General features: G+C 48.1%; 1 protein-coding gene across 3 annotated transcripts in view; it reads left to right on the top strand.

Moving 5' to 3' along the window:
- Positions 1–14,914, top strand: part of LOC146829706 (neuroligin-3) — a 1,048,059-nt gene that overhangs the window by 428,551 nt on the left and 604,594 nt on the right. The window contains exon 1 of one of the 3 annotated variants that reach the window (XM_085608417.1): positions 8,286–8,421. The exons of the other annotated variants lie outside the window; for them this stretch is intronic. The gene's annotated coding sequence lies outside the window, so the exon portion shown is untranslated. Of the gene's footprint in view, positions 1–8,285; positions 8,422–14,914 lie in introns of those variants that run through there. 3 annotated transcript variants of the gene reach the window in all.

Below are 14,914 nucleotides of genomic sequence, written 5' to 3'. Positions count from 1 at the left end.
TGTCCTGGAATATGGAGTGTGTGCTGTCCGGGAATATGGAGAGTGTGCTGTCCTGGCATGTTGAGTGTGTCCTATCCTGGAATGTGGAGTGTGTTCTGTCCTGGAATGTGGATGGTGTGCTGTACTGGAAAGTAGAACATGTGCTGTACTGGAAGTGGAGAGTGTCTTGTCCTGGAATGTGGAGTATGTGCTGTACCGGAAAATGGAGAGTGTGCTGTCCTGTAATGTGGAGTGTGTGCTGTACTGGAATGTAGAGTGTGTGCTGTCCTGAAATGTGGAGGGTGTACTGTATTGGAATGTGAAGTGTGTGATGTCCTGAATCTGGAATGTGTGCTGTATTGGAATGTGGAATATGTGATCTACCAGAATGTGGAGTCTGTGCTGTATTGGAATGTTGAGTGTGTGATGGCCTGAATGTGCATTGTGCCCTGTCCTGGAATGTGGAGTGTGTGTTGTACTGGAAGTGGAGTGTGTCTTTTCCTGGAATGTGGAGTGTGTGTTGTACTGGAAGTGGACTGTGTCTTGTCCTGGAATGTGGAGTGTGAGCTGTCCTGGAATGTGGAGTTTGTGCTGTCCTAGAATGTTGATGGTGTGTTTTACTGGAAGTGAAGTGTGTATTGTCCTGGAATGTGGAGAGTGTTTTGTCCTGGAATGTGGAGTGTTTGTTGTCCTGGCATGGTGAGTGTGTGCTGTAATGTGGAATGTGTGCTGTCCCGGAATGTAGAGTGTGTGCTGCCTGGATCATGGAGGGTGTCTTGTCCTGGAATGTGGAGTGTGTGCTGCACTGGAATGTGGAATGTGTGCAGTCCTGGCATCTTGAGTGTGTGCTGTACTAGAATGTGGAATGTGTGCTGTACTGGAAGTGGAGAGTGTCTTGTCCTGGAATATGGAGTGTGTGCTGTCCTGGAACATGGAGAGTGTGCTGTCCTGGCATCTTGAGTGTGTGCTGCACTGGAATGTGGAATGTGTGGTGTACTGCACGTGGAGAGTGTCTTGTCCTGTAATATGGAGAGTGTGCTGTCCTGGCATCTTGAGTGTGCTGTCCTGGAATGTGGAGTGTGTGCTACACTGGAATGTGGAATGTGAGCTGTACTGGAAGTGGAGAGTGTCTTGTCCTGGAATATGGAGTGTACGCTGTCCGGGAATGTGGCATGTGTGATGTACTAGAATGAGAAATCTGTGCTGTATTGGAATGTGGAGTGTGTGATGTCCTGAATGTGGAATGTGCCCTGTATTGGAATGTGGAATGTGTCCTGTCCTGGAATGTGGAGTGTGTGATGTACTAGAATGGGACGTCTGTGCTGTATTGGAATGTGGAGTGTGTGATGTTCTGAATGTGGAGTGTGCCCTGTACTAGAATGTGGAATGTGTGCTGTCCTGGAATGTGGAGTGTGTGATGTACTAGAATGTGGAGTCTGTGCTGTATTGAAAGTGGAGTGTGTGCTGTCTTGGGATGTGGAGTGTGTGCTGTATTGAAATGTGGAGTGTGTGATGTCCTGGGATGTGGAGTGTGTTTTATCCTGGAATGTGGAGTCTGTGTTGTACTGAAAGTGGAGTATATCTTGTCCTGGAATGTGGAGTGTGTACTGTCCTGGAATGTGGAGTGTGTGTTGTCCTGGAATGTGGAGTGTGTGCTCTCCTGGATTGTGGAGTGTGTGCTGCACTGCAAGTGGAGTGTGTCTTGTCCTGGAATGTGGAGTGTGTACTGTCCTAGAATGTGGAGTGTGTGCTGCACTGCAACTGGAGTGTGTCTTGTCCTCGAATGTGGAGTGTGTGCTGTCCTGGAATACTAGAATGATGGATGCAGGTTTGTTTTAGGAGAACAGACACTTTACCTTTCCCTGTTGTGTGTATCTTGTTTAGCTCTTAACACTATTTAAGTAAACATGGGATCCAATACATCTTCTGTTTTGTTTGTTAACTTCCAGTGCCTGAATTGCTTAATTGGTACTGGTGGATGCAGGTGGTGGGACCCAGCACTCAGTTTTGAGGATGAAACTCATTTCTCATCATAAGACTTTGACACAGCCTTTGTCCGAGTTTGACAACTGTTTTGTTTCCTTTTTCCACTTCACTGTACCCCTCTGTCTGCTATTTTCTTTTCTCCCTCTTTTTTTTTCAGGTTATTTTGCTATTTCGTTTTTTGCTCCATCTTTACTGACTGTCCTGTAATATGGAGAGTGTGCTGTCCTGGCATCTTGAGTGTGCTGTCCTGGAATGTGGAGTGTGTGCTGCACTGGAATGTGGAATGTCAGCTGTACTGGAAGTGGAGAGTGTCTTGTCCTGGAATATAGAGTGTGCGCTGTCCGGGAATGTGGCATGTGTGATGTACTAGAATGAGAAATCTGTGCTGTATTGGAATGTGGAGTGTGTGATGTCCTGAATGTGGAATGTGCCCTGTATTGGAATGTGGAATGTGTGCTGTCCTGGAATGTGGAGTGTGTGATGTACTAGAATGGGACGTCTGTGCTGTATTGGAATGTGGAGTGTGTGATGTTCTGAATGTGGAGTGTGCCCTGTACTAGAATGTGGAATGTGTGCTGTCCTGGAATGTGGAGTGTGTGATGTACTAGAATGTGGAGTGTGTGCTGTATTGAAAGTGGAGTGTGTGCTGTCTTGGGATGTGGAGTGTGTGCTGTTTTGAAATGTGGAGTGTTTGATGTCCTGGGATGTGGAGTGTGTTTTATCCTGGAATGTGGAGTCTGTGTTGTACTGAAAGTGGAGTATATCTTGTCCTGGAATGTGGAGTGTGTACTGTCCTGGAATGTGGAGTGTGTGTTGTCCTGGCATGTGGAGTGTGTGCTCTCCTGGATTGTGGAGTGTGTGCTGCACTGCAAGTGGAGTGTGTCTTGTCCTGGAATGTGGAGTGTGTACTGTCCTGGAATGTGGAGTGTGTGCTGCACTGCAACTGGAGCGTGTCTTGTCCTCGAATGTGGAGTGTGTGCTGTCCTGGAATACTAGAATGGTGGATGCAGGTTTGTTTTAGGAGAACAGACACTTTACCTTTCCCTGTTGTGTGTATCTTGTTTAGCTCTTAACACTATTTAAGTAAACATGGGATCCAATACATCTTCTGTTTTGTTTGTTAACTTCCAGTGCCTGAATTGCTTAATTGGTACTGGTGGATGCAGGTGGTGGGACCCAGCACTCAGTTTTGAGGATGAAACTCATTTCTCATCATAAGACTTTGACACAGCCTTTGTCCAAGTTTGACAACTGTTTTGTTTCCCTTTTCCACTTCACTGTACCCCTCTGTCTGCTATTTTCTTTTCTCCCTCTTTTTTTTCAGGTTCTTTTGCTATTTCGTTTTTTGCTCCATCTTTACTGACTCTCTCCTTTTCAATGCTTTGCTTCCCTTTCTTTTCCGCCTCTCCCGTTGTCTGTTCCCCTTTCCCTCTGATGTTGGCTTTCTTCTCTTCCTCCTTGCCAGCTTGCTTATTCTCCCGCCCCCTGTGTGCACTCTTTGCCCCTCAGGACATGTTTAATCATGTCTCTCTCCTAATCTCTCCCTTTCCCCTTTCCTTGTTTTCTTTCCTCTTCTCTCCCCTCGTCCTACTCTCCAAAAGATTTGTACTATTCCCACCCTTTAAACTTCTTCCTCCATCCTTTCCTTTCTAGACTTCCTCCATCTTTTCCTCTCCACATGTCTTCCTCCATCGTTTCCTCTCCACACTTCTTCCCCATTGTTTCCTCTCCAGACGTATTCCTCCATCCTTTCCTCTACACACTTCTTCCTCCTTCTTTTCCTTTCCACAGTTCTTTCACTATCTTTTCCTCTCCATACATCTTCCTCCATCCTTTCCTCTCTATACTTCTTCCTCCATATTTTCCTTTCCACACTTCTTCCTCCATCACTTCCTCTCCACACTTCTTCCTCCATATTTTCCTCTCCAGACTTCTTCCTCTACATTTTCTTCTCCACACTTTTTCCACCACCATTTCCTGTCCACACTTCTGCCACCATCTTTTACTTTCCAGAATTTTTCCTCCATTGTTTCCTCTCCAGACTTCTTCCTCCATCTGCTACTCTCCACATTTTTTCCTCCATTCTTTCCTCTCCATACTTCTTCCTCCATCTTTTTCTTTTCACTCTTCTTACACCACCTTTTCCTCTCCAGACTTCTTCCTCCACTGTTTCCTCTCCATATGTCTTCCTCCATCATTTCCTCTCCACACATCCTCCTCCATCTTTGCCTTTCTACACTTCTTCCACCACATTTTACTCCCCAGACTGCTTCCTCCATCATTTCCTCTTCAGAATTCTTCCTCCATACTTTCCTGTCCATACTTCTTCCTCCATCTTTTCCTTTCCACACTTCTTCCATCACCTTTTCCTCTCCAGACTTCTTCCTCCATTGTTTTCTCACCAGACATCTTCCTCCATCCTTTCTTCTCCACACGTCTTCCTCCATCTTTTCCTCTCCACACTTCTTCCATGATCCTTTCCTTTCCAGACTTCTTCCTCCATTATTTCCTCTCTACACTTCTCCCTCCATCCTTTCCTCTCCTCAATTCTTGCTCCATATTTTTTCTTCTCCAAATTTATTGATCCATCCTTTCCTCTCCACATTTCTTCCAACATATTTTCCTCTTCACACTTCTTCCTCCATCCTTTCCTCTCCACACTTCTGCCTCTGTCCTTTCCTCTCCAGACTTCTTCCTCTATCCTTTCCTCTTCAGACTTCTTTCTCCATTGTTTCCACTCCAGACTCCTCCATCTGTTACTCTCCACACTTCTTCTTGAATCCTTTCCTCTCAAGACTATTTCTTCCATCCTTTACTCTCCACACTTCTTCCTCCAACCTTTCCTCTCCATACTTCTTCCTCCATCTTTTTCTCTCCACACTTCTCCCACCATCCTTTCCTTTCCAGACTTCTTACTCCATCATTTCCTCTCCACAATTCTTCAACTATCCTTTCCTCACCACCCTTCTTCCACCACCATTTCCTCTCCACACTTCTTCCACCATCTTTTCATCTCTAGACTTCTTCCTCCGTGGTTTCCTCTCAAGACCTCTTTGTCCATCCTTTCCTCTCCACACTTTGTCTTCCATCCTTTCCTCTCCAGACTATTTACTCCATCCTTTACTCTCCACACTTCTTCCTCTATCCCGCCCTCTCCATAGTTCTTCCTCCATCTTTGCCTTTCCACACTTCTTCCACCATCTTTTCCTCCCCAAACGGCTTCCTTCATCATTTCCTCTCCAGATTTCTTCCTCCATCCTTTTCTCTCCTTACTGCTTCCTCCATCTTTTCCTTTCCACACTACTTCCACCACTTTTTCGTCTCCAGACTTCTTCCTTTATTGTTTTTTTTCAGACATCTTCCTCCATCCTTTCTTTTCCACACTTCTTCCTCCATCTTTTTCGCTGCACACTTCTTCCACCATCCTTTCCTTTCCTGACTTCTTTCTCCATTATTTCCTCCATCCTTTCCTCTCCACACTTCTTGCTCCATGTTTTCTTCTCCACACTTCTTCCTCCATCCTTTCCTCTCCACACTTCTGCCTCTATCCTTTCCTCTCCAGAATTCTTCCTCCATTTTTTCCTCTTCCGACGTCTTTCTCCATTGTTTTCTCTCCAGACTTCTTCCTCCATCCTTTCATCTCCACACTTCTTCTTCAATCCTTTCCTCTGTAAATGATTTCCTCCATCCTTTACTCTCCACACTTCCTTCATCTTTTCCTCTCCAGACTTCTTCCTCCATCATTTCCTCTCCAGACTTCTTTCTCCAACCTTTGCTCCCCACACTTCTTCCTCCATATTTTCCCTCGACTTCTTCCTCCATCCTTTTCTCTCCAGACTTCTTCCTCCATCTTTTCCTCTCCAGACTTCTTCCTCCATCCTTTCCTCTCCAGACTCCTTCCTCCATCCTTTCTTCTCCAGACTTCTTTCTCCATCGTAGCCTCTTCAGAATTCTTCCTCCAACCTTTTCTCTCCGCACTGCTTTCTCTGTCTTTTCTTCTCCAGACTTCCTCCTCCATCCTTTCCTCACCAGACTTCTTCCTCCATCGTTTCCTCTCCACACTTCTTCCACCATCCTTTCCTGACTTCTTGCTCCATCTTTTCCTCTCTACACTTCTTCCTCCAGCTTTTCCTCTCCAGACCTTCCTCCATCTTTTTCTCTTCACACCTCTTCCACCATCTTTTCCTTTTCACACTTCTTCCTGCATACTTTCCTCTCCACACTTCTTCCTCCATAATTTCCTCTCCACACTCCTTCCTCCATTCTTTCCTCTCCACACTTCTTGCGCCATCATTTCCTCTCCACACTTCTTCCAACAGATTATCCTCTTCGCACTTCTTCCTCCATCCTTTCCTCTCCACACGTCTGCCTCTATCCTTTCCTCTCCAGACTTCATCCTCCATCATCCTTTCCTTTTCAGACTTCTTTCTTCATCCTTTCCTCTCCACACTACTGCCTCTATCCTTTCCTCTTCAGACTTCTTCCTCCATCATCCTTTCCTCTTCAGACTTCTTTCTCCATTGTTTCCTCTCCAGACTTTTTCCTCCATCCTTTCCTCTCCACACTTCTTCTTAAATCCATTCATCTCCAGACTATGTCGTCCATCCTTTAATCTCCACACTTCTTTCTCCATCCTTTACTCTCCACACTTCTTCCTCCATCGTTTCCTCTTCACATTTCTTCCTCCATCATTTCCCCTCTACACTTCTTCCTCCATAATTTCCTCTTCAGACTTCTTCCTCCATCTTGCCCTCTCAAGACTTCTTTCTTCAACCGTTCCTCTCCACACTTCTTCCTCCATATTTTCCTCCCCAAACTTCTGCCTCCATCCTTTCCTCTCCAGACTTCTTCCTCCATCTTTTCCTCTCCAGACTTCTTCCTCCATCATTTTCTCTGCAGACTTTGTCCTCTATCCTTTCCTCTGAAGACTTCTTCCTCCATCCTATCCTCTCCACACTTCATGCTCCATCCTCTCCCCTCCAGATTTCTTCCGCCATCATTTCTCTCCAGACTACTTCCTCCATCATTTCCTTTTCAGACTTTTTCCTCCTAGATCCTTTTCTCTCTACACTTCTTCCTCCTTTTTTCTTCAGACTTCTTCCTCCATCCTTTCCTCTCCAGACTTCTTCCTCCATCTTTTCCTCTGCAGACTTCTTCCTCCAACCTTTGCTCTCTACACTTCTTCCTCCATGTTTTCCTCCCCCGACGTCTTCCTCCATCATTTCCTCTCCACACCTTCCTCCATCTTTTTCTCTCCACACCTCTTCCACCATCTTTTCCTTTCCACACTTCGCCCTGCATTCTTTCCTCTCCAGATTTCTTCTTCCATCCCTTCCTCTCTTATCTTTTTCTCTGCACACCTCTTCCACCATCTTTTCCTTTCCACACTTCTTCCTCCATCCTTTCCTCTCCACACTTCTACCTCCATCCTTTCCTCTATACTCCTCATCCATGTGCCACTTCCTCTCTCTTGTCCTTACCTCATCCTCCCCTTGATGCTTCTCAAAGTCCATTCCCCGCCCTTCTCTCTTCCCTTCCTTCCTACTCGCTCTGAATGCCCCTCTCCTCAGCCGCCCCGTGTCTCTGCTCCCCAGTCTTTTCCTCGCCCCCAGCTCTTCCTGCTCTGTCTCTATTTCCAATTGACCGTTTCCTGTCCCCCTTCTCCCGTTTCTACCCTCTCTTCCTCTCACCCTCCCCTCATGCCTACCCTTGCCACCCTTCCCTCTTCTGAATCGTTTTCCATATTCTGCCCCTCAGCTCCTACCTCCTCTTTCGCACTTCTCTGGTTCTGGTTCTCATTTTGCTCACTCCTTCCTCTTCCCCTTCCCTCCATCTCTCCATTGTGCCCTCATCTATCCATCCACGTAGGTCTTGTTTCCGCCACATTCCTTTCCTTGTTTAAAGCATTTGTTTTCCTTCTTCCTTTGCCTCGTTCTCTACTTTTCGCTCCCCTGCTCGCTGCCTCTTCTCTCTCCCATCCATTCCCACTTCTCGAAGCCCCTTTTCCTTTCCCTCTCATTTCTCCCTCCTGATGGACCCGTTCTCTTCCCCTGTTCTGCCCCGCTCCTCTCTCCTGTTTTTCTCCCCCGTACTCCTGGGTTGCCCTCCCACCTCTCCCGGTTGTGCCTCCTCTGCAGCGCTCTCTACTCCTTCCCTCCCGTCTCTCCCTGTTCTCTGATCCCCCTGCGCCCCCCTCCCTCTCCCCTGCACATTTACATTCGCCTCTCATCCTCTCTTCCCTGCAGCCCTCAGACAGGCTCTGAAGGAGCCCTCTCTTGTGCGCGCCCTCCGAGCCCATGAGGGGAGCGCCGGGCTGGCTCCGAGCGGGAGGGGTGCTGCCGGTACCGGACCATGGTTCCGCGGATCTGGGGGCGGCGCGGGGGGCGCCCCATGCCGCGGCGCGGCTCCTAGACACCCGCCTGCACCTGTCTCGCCGAGGAGATGGCGGCCCCGCAGGTCAGTGATGGAAACGTGCGTCTCTCATGGCGGCTGCAGCTCCCCCCGCCTGTCCTGGCATCCTCCGCCGTTGGGGTGGGATAGCTGGTGCTGTCCTCTCCCCGCAGTGGGGCAAGGGGGTGTCCGTGGGGGGGTGGAGAGGGGGGGGGGCAGAGGACATAGCTGGACCCGTCCTCTGTTCTACGCCGTGCAGTGGGCTCTGCGGACTGGTGCTGTGGGGTGAGTGGCTGCCCACGGCTTGGGCAGGATACCTGGCTCTGCCCTCTTCTCCGCCGTGGGGATGAGCAGGATGTCCGGAGGTGGGGATAGGGTCGGGTGCAGAGGCAGGAGGGCACACCTGGTCCTGTCGTCCGTTCTCCGCTGTACTGACGCTGTGGGGTGCGTGGCTGCCCATGGCGTGGGCAGAACACCTGGTTCTGCCCTCTTCTCTGCCGTGGGGGTGAGCTGGGTGTCCGAGGTGGGATGGGGGAGGGGGACAGAGGCAGACGGACATACCTGGTTATGCCTTCCTCTCCTCTCCGCCATGGGGGTGACTGGGTATCCATCCGAGTGGACAGAGTGCCCTGTGCTGTCCTCTGCCTACTGGCACTGTGGGGGTGAGCGGGTGTCCGTGGGGGTGGCAGAACACCTGCTTCTGTTCTCTTCCTCATCGCGGGGGTGAGCGTGGGGGGAGGGGGGTGCGTGGGGGACAACATATATGGCGCTGCCTTCTTCTTCTTCACCTTGTGGGGCAAAGGAGTGTCCGTAGGAGTGGGCAGCTTACCTGGGGCTGCCCTCTTCTCCTCCACGGGGGAGGAGGGGGAGGGGTGGGCATGGATAACTCCGGTCCCTGATTCCGTCCTCTGATTGTCGGACCCAGTGCAAGGACCTCACCCGAGGGGGGCCAAGAGAGCTGCAGCAGGCACAGCTCATTGGCACGCACAGTTCCTCGGCACGCACTGCTCCTCAGCACGCACAGCTCCTCAGCACGCACAGCCCGGTCTTAGCTGGGCTCCCCCACTCCACCTGGCGTCCATATCACACATGTTGAAGCGAAGGTGCATCTTGGGGTCTGCCTGCCTGCCTCTGCTGCTCCCCAATAAACGTGTTCGACCCTCAGCTTTGATCAAGCATAAACAGGTCTGGCAGCACGCCCTCGATGACCGAACGCCCACCCTTTATTCTCTCACTGTCGATCACCCATCGTCCGCTGACCCAATGTCCACGGAGAGAGCGTCCATCAGCCCACCATCCATCATCTGTCAGCCCACTGTCCATCAGTCCATCAGCCCACTGTCAGTCATCTGTTAGCCCACTGTCCATCATCTACTGGTCCAGAGCCGATGGGCTGACCATTCATCAATGCATCGTCCATCATCCGTTAACCCTCTGTGCATTAGTCCATCAACCCACCGTCCATCATCCGTTAACCCTCTGTGCATTGGTCCATCAACCCACCGTCCATCATCTGTTAGCCTACTGTCTGTCAGGCCATCGCCTACTGGCCCAGAACCCATCGGCCAACCATTCATCAACACATCATCCATCATCTTTAACCCACTGTCCACCAGCCCATCAGTCCACCGTCCATTAACCCAAGGCCCATCATCTGTTAACCCACTGTCCATCAGTCCATAGTCTACTGGCTCAGAACCCATCGGCCAACCATTCATCAACACATCATCCATCATCTTTAACCCACTGTCCACCAGTCCATCAGTCCACCATCCATCAACCCAACACCCATCATCTGTTAACCCACTGTCTATCAGTCCATCATCTACTGGCCCAAAACCCATTGGCCAACCATTCAACAATGCATTGTCCATCATCTGTCAACCCACTGTCCACCTCTTCATCAATGGATCATCCAACATCTGGTAACTCTCTGTCCATCAGCCCATCAACCCAACATCCATCAATCCACCATCCATCATCTGTTAGCCCTCTGTCCATCGTCTACTGGCCCAGAACCCATTGGTCAACCATTCATCAACACATCATCCATCATCTTTAACCCACTGTACACCAGCCCATCAGTCCACCATCCATCAACCCAACGCCCATCATCTGTTAACCCACTGTCTATCAGTCCATCATCTACTGGCCCAAAACCCATTGGTCAACCATTCAACGATGCATTGTCCATCATCTGTTAACCCACTGTCCACCTGTTCATCAATGGATCGTCCATCATCTGGTAACTCTCTGTCCATCAGCCCATCAACCCAACATCCATCAATCCACCATTCATCATCTGTTAGCCCTCTGTCCATCGTTTACTGGCCCAGAACATATTGGCCAACCATTTATCAATGCATCGTCCATCATCATTAACCCACTGTCCACCTGTCCAGCAATGCATCGTCCATCATCTGGTAACCCTTTGTCCATCAGTCCATCAACCCAACGTCCATCAACACAACGTCCATCATCCATGAACCCACTGTCCGCCAGTCCAGCAATGCATCGTCCATCACCTGTTAACCCTCTATCCATCAGTCTATTGGCCCAGAACCCATTGCTTGACCATTTATCAACCATCGTTCTTCATCAGTTAGTCAACCTTCTATCATTCCAGCTGTCCATCAACTCATATTCCATCATCAGTTAACCCAAAGTCCTTCAGTCCCTCAACGTATCATCCATTATCTGTTAGCCCACTATGAATCATTTCCTCATCCCATCGTCCTTCACCTAATAACCCTCCGTCCTTCAGCCCATCTACTTTTCATCCAACATTTGTTAGCCCACTGTCCATCACTCCATCAACTCATCTTCCTTCATCTGTTAACCCACTGTCCTTTAGGCCATTGACCTATCGTCCGTCATCTGTTAGCCCACTCTCATCCAGTTCATCAGCCAAGCCTCCATTTGCTTAACATCCACCACCTAACACCCATGAGTCCATGATCTATCATGATCCATTATTTATTAGCACATTGTCAATCACTCATCAGTTATTGGACCAGCGTTCATTGACCTAACATCCATCACCATCATATATGAGTGCATCGTCCAACAGCCCATAGTCCATCATCCAACAGCTCTTCGTCAACTAGCCTATTGGAAGCCTAATGTTCATTGGCTGACCATTCATCAACTCATCGTCCATCATATTAGCCCGCTGTCCATCAGTGCATCATCTATCAACCCTGGAATCCATTGGTTGACTATCCATCAACTCATCCTCCATCATGTGCATACCTGATAGCCCACTGTTCATCATGCCATCACATATCAGCCCAGTGTTTATTGTACATGGTCTCTGTGTGCTCAAAGACCAGTTTAAAGGCAACGGAGAAGTTGAGTTGTGGAAGGTGAATGCAGTGTGCTGTAGTTTTCTTTAAAAGGGTGAGTCTTCAACGTTTCCATAGTTTGGATCAGGGCTGGGGTGGTCCCGTAGGATACAAGGATGTTGTGTCAGATCCTAACTATATAGATGGAAAAGGCCTGTTGTCTTGTTTTTTCTTTTTTTCCACTTCTTTGTTTGCATTCTGATGATGTCCTGGTTGTGAATGTGCTGAGAACCACCAGAGATGGTGGGCTTGTTATCCAGATAGGAGGGTTTGATGGTCGGACGGTTTTGTAAAGGATGCTACTGATTTGAAGATGGCTGCAGCCATTATAGCCATCCAATAGAGGTCCATCAAGATGGGGGTGATGAGATTATATTTCTTCGGGCCATGGATGAGTCATGCTGCGGCATGTAGGGTACACCTAAGAGGTGCCAGTGTATAGTCTGGAAGGCCATGGAGAAGGGTCTTACCACCATCCAGATGCAGGACTATGAGGGCTTAAACAGACGTTCTGAAGTCACCTTATGGAAGAAACAGTTCCCATTTGTTGAGCAGAGAGAGCTAGTTCCAGGTCATCTGTCTTTTTCTGGAAATGTGCTAATTGAGGGTGAGGTTGGTGGGCAGGGTAAATCCAAGAGATCTGCCATTCAGTGAAAGTTGGGGTTCGAAGCCATCAAAGTTCATGTAATTGAGCTAGATTTGTACTGTTTCTTGTTTCTTGTTCTTGGCTAATAACAGGAATTCTGTCTTGGTTGTGTTAAGTTTCAGGTAGGTGCTGGACATCCATGACTAGATGATATTTACTGAACAAAGAACGGTGTTGGCCCTAGATGACTGCACTGGTGTCAATACTGGAATATAAAGTTTTCTTCTGTGCCGGCGCTGTTGCTTGCATCTCTACTATACTCTGCAGAACCCACTTGAGTGTGACCTTTCCATGATTGCCTTATTTATTCTGGTCTATACCAAATCCAGATAACTATAAAAGACTTTACAAACCCTGATGAAGTCCTCCGCAGGCCGAAACGCATTGGCTGGGCTGGAGTGCCATGTTTTATGAAACATAAATAAAACTATTTTGGATACTGTAATATGGCTCCCACTTCATAATGGGCTGAAAAGAAGAAATAATTACTTGTCTGTCCAGCTATGATGAACATTTGAACTTTCAAAAACATTGTTTGGAATGTATTAACATTCCTTCTTTTGTAGAGTTTTCTATGACTGGATGATGTTCAGGCAGTGTTTGAGTCATTGGATGTCTGAAGTAGAGGAGACTTTCAAGTAGAGTTGTGTATCACCTGCTGATTGGTGAATCTGGATGCTGCTCTTTGTAGAGCAGAGCACCAAGCGTCTTCATGTAAACGCTGAAGGTGGCAGGAGACAGTCTGGAACTCTCTGTTGGACTCCACAGGTGACAGATCTTTTGTGACCCAGAAGTGCTCAGGTCTAACAACCATCACCCATGACTGCATTATCCAGCTTTGTTTATTGTTTATCAGTCCATCGTCAGTCATCCATCATCTGTTGGCCCAGCGCCTACTGGTCCAACATTAATTTCCCAACATCTACAAGTGCTCCATCGAACTACCCATTGTCTATCATCCATCAGCTCTTTGTTCTTCATCTCTTCATCTGCCAGCCCATTGCTGATCAGTTCATCGCCCATCGGCCCAGCATGTATTGGCCCACCATCCATCAACCCATCATCTGTTTAGCTGTTAGCCCACGTCCATGAGTGCATTGTCCATCCGCACAGTGTCCATTGGCCCAACTTTCAGCACCCATGAGTGCATTGTCCATCACCGTCTATTGTTGTGGAGCACATTGTCAATCACACACTGTTTATTGGCGCAGCCTCCATAGGCATAACATCAGTCCCCCATTATCTACCAATGCATCCTCCAACTCCTCATCCTCTCTCGTTGAGCAATTCATCGTCTATCAGCCCGCCGACTGTCAGCCCGACTTGCGGGGCCCATATTCCATCAACCTATTGTCCATTATGTATTATTCCTACGCTCCTTAAGCTTATTGTCTATTGGCTAAGGATCTTTTGGCTCAACATCCATCGCTCGTTACCCTGAATGCATTGCATCACAATACATCATATATCTACGCATAATCTATCAGCCAAGCATCCTTTGGTCTGTTTTCCCTCAAAATATCATCTACCATCTGATTGTCTACCATCTGTTAACCCACTGTGCTTCAGCCCATTGTCCATCAACCCCATATCCATATGTCCAGTATCAATCATAGGCATCACCTTTCATCCATCATTGGCACATTCTTAAGCCATTTGTCTATCGACCCAACTTCTACCAATATCATCCAACATCTCATTAGGATAGCGACAGCTGCTGGTGCATCATCCAGTTTTTTATATAAGACCCTATTCGTAAGCCCATCACCCATCAAACCCTTGCCCTTGAGTCCATGTGCCCATCCTCTAGTAATCAAGCCATCACCTCATTGTCTACCCCTCATCAATACATCCCATCAGCCCTCTGCCAATCCTCCATCCATCAATCAATAAAACAACAGACTGTCCAGCCCCCATCCTCCAACAACCCATCATAGATCAGTACATCCCCACCGCCTATGGTTTATTGACTCATAGCCCATGAGCGCATTGCTCAATCAGCTGGAAATCCAACGTCCGTCATACATTATTTGATTATATATCAGTCCTCCAGTGTCGTCTCGGGATCTCTCCACCATCATTCAACAATCCAACATCTATCAGTCCATCAGCAAATTGTCGGCCAGCCCCTTATTCTTCAGCTTGTCACTGGACAGCACAACATCGACCAGTCGATAGACAATCAAGCATTGTCTATCGACCTTTCCTCTATCGGGCCAACATCCACCAACCCATCATCCTTCAGTTCACCATCTGGTAGCCAACATGTATCATTCATTAGCGCATTGTAAAACAGCCCACAATCTACCAGTTTATTACAGATCCATCTGTCCCCCCATTACTTGTGTTCCTCAAGTCCATTATTCATCCGTCCATCGTCTATCAGGCCAGACTCCATCAGTCACCTTTCTACGGTATTTTGCCCAATAGCTAATCGTTCACCTTCCCTCAGTCAATAAATCCACTGGTGTTGTGTGCAGGTCCATTTCTATCAGCCAATTATTAATTGGACTATCACTCCTTTGAGAGATTAGACTAGCGTCCATTATCTATTGGATGACTGTCCGTC

This window comes from Triturus cristatus, chromosome 5_2 (assembly GCF_964204655.1).
Source record: "Triturus cristatus chromosome 5_2, aTriCri1.1, whole genome shotgun sequence".
NCBI lineage: Eukaryota > Metazoa > Chordata > Amphibia > Caudata > Salamandridae > Triturus > Triturus cristatus.
This window is presented reverse-complemented; position numbering and strand designations above follow the sequence as displayed.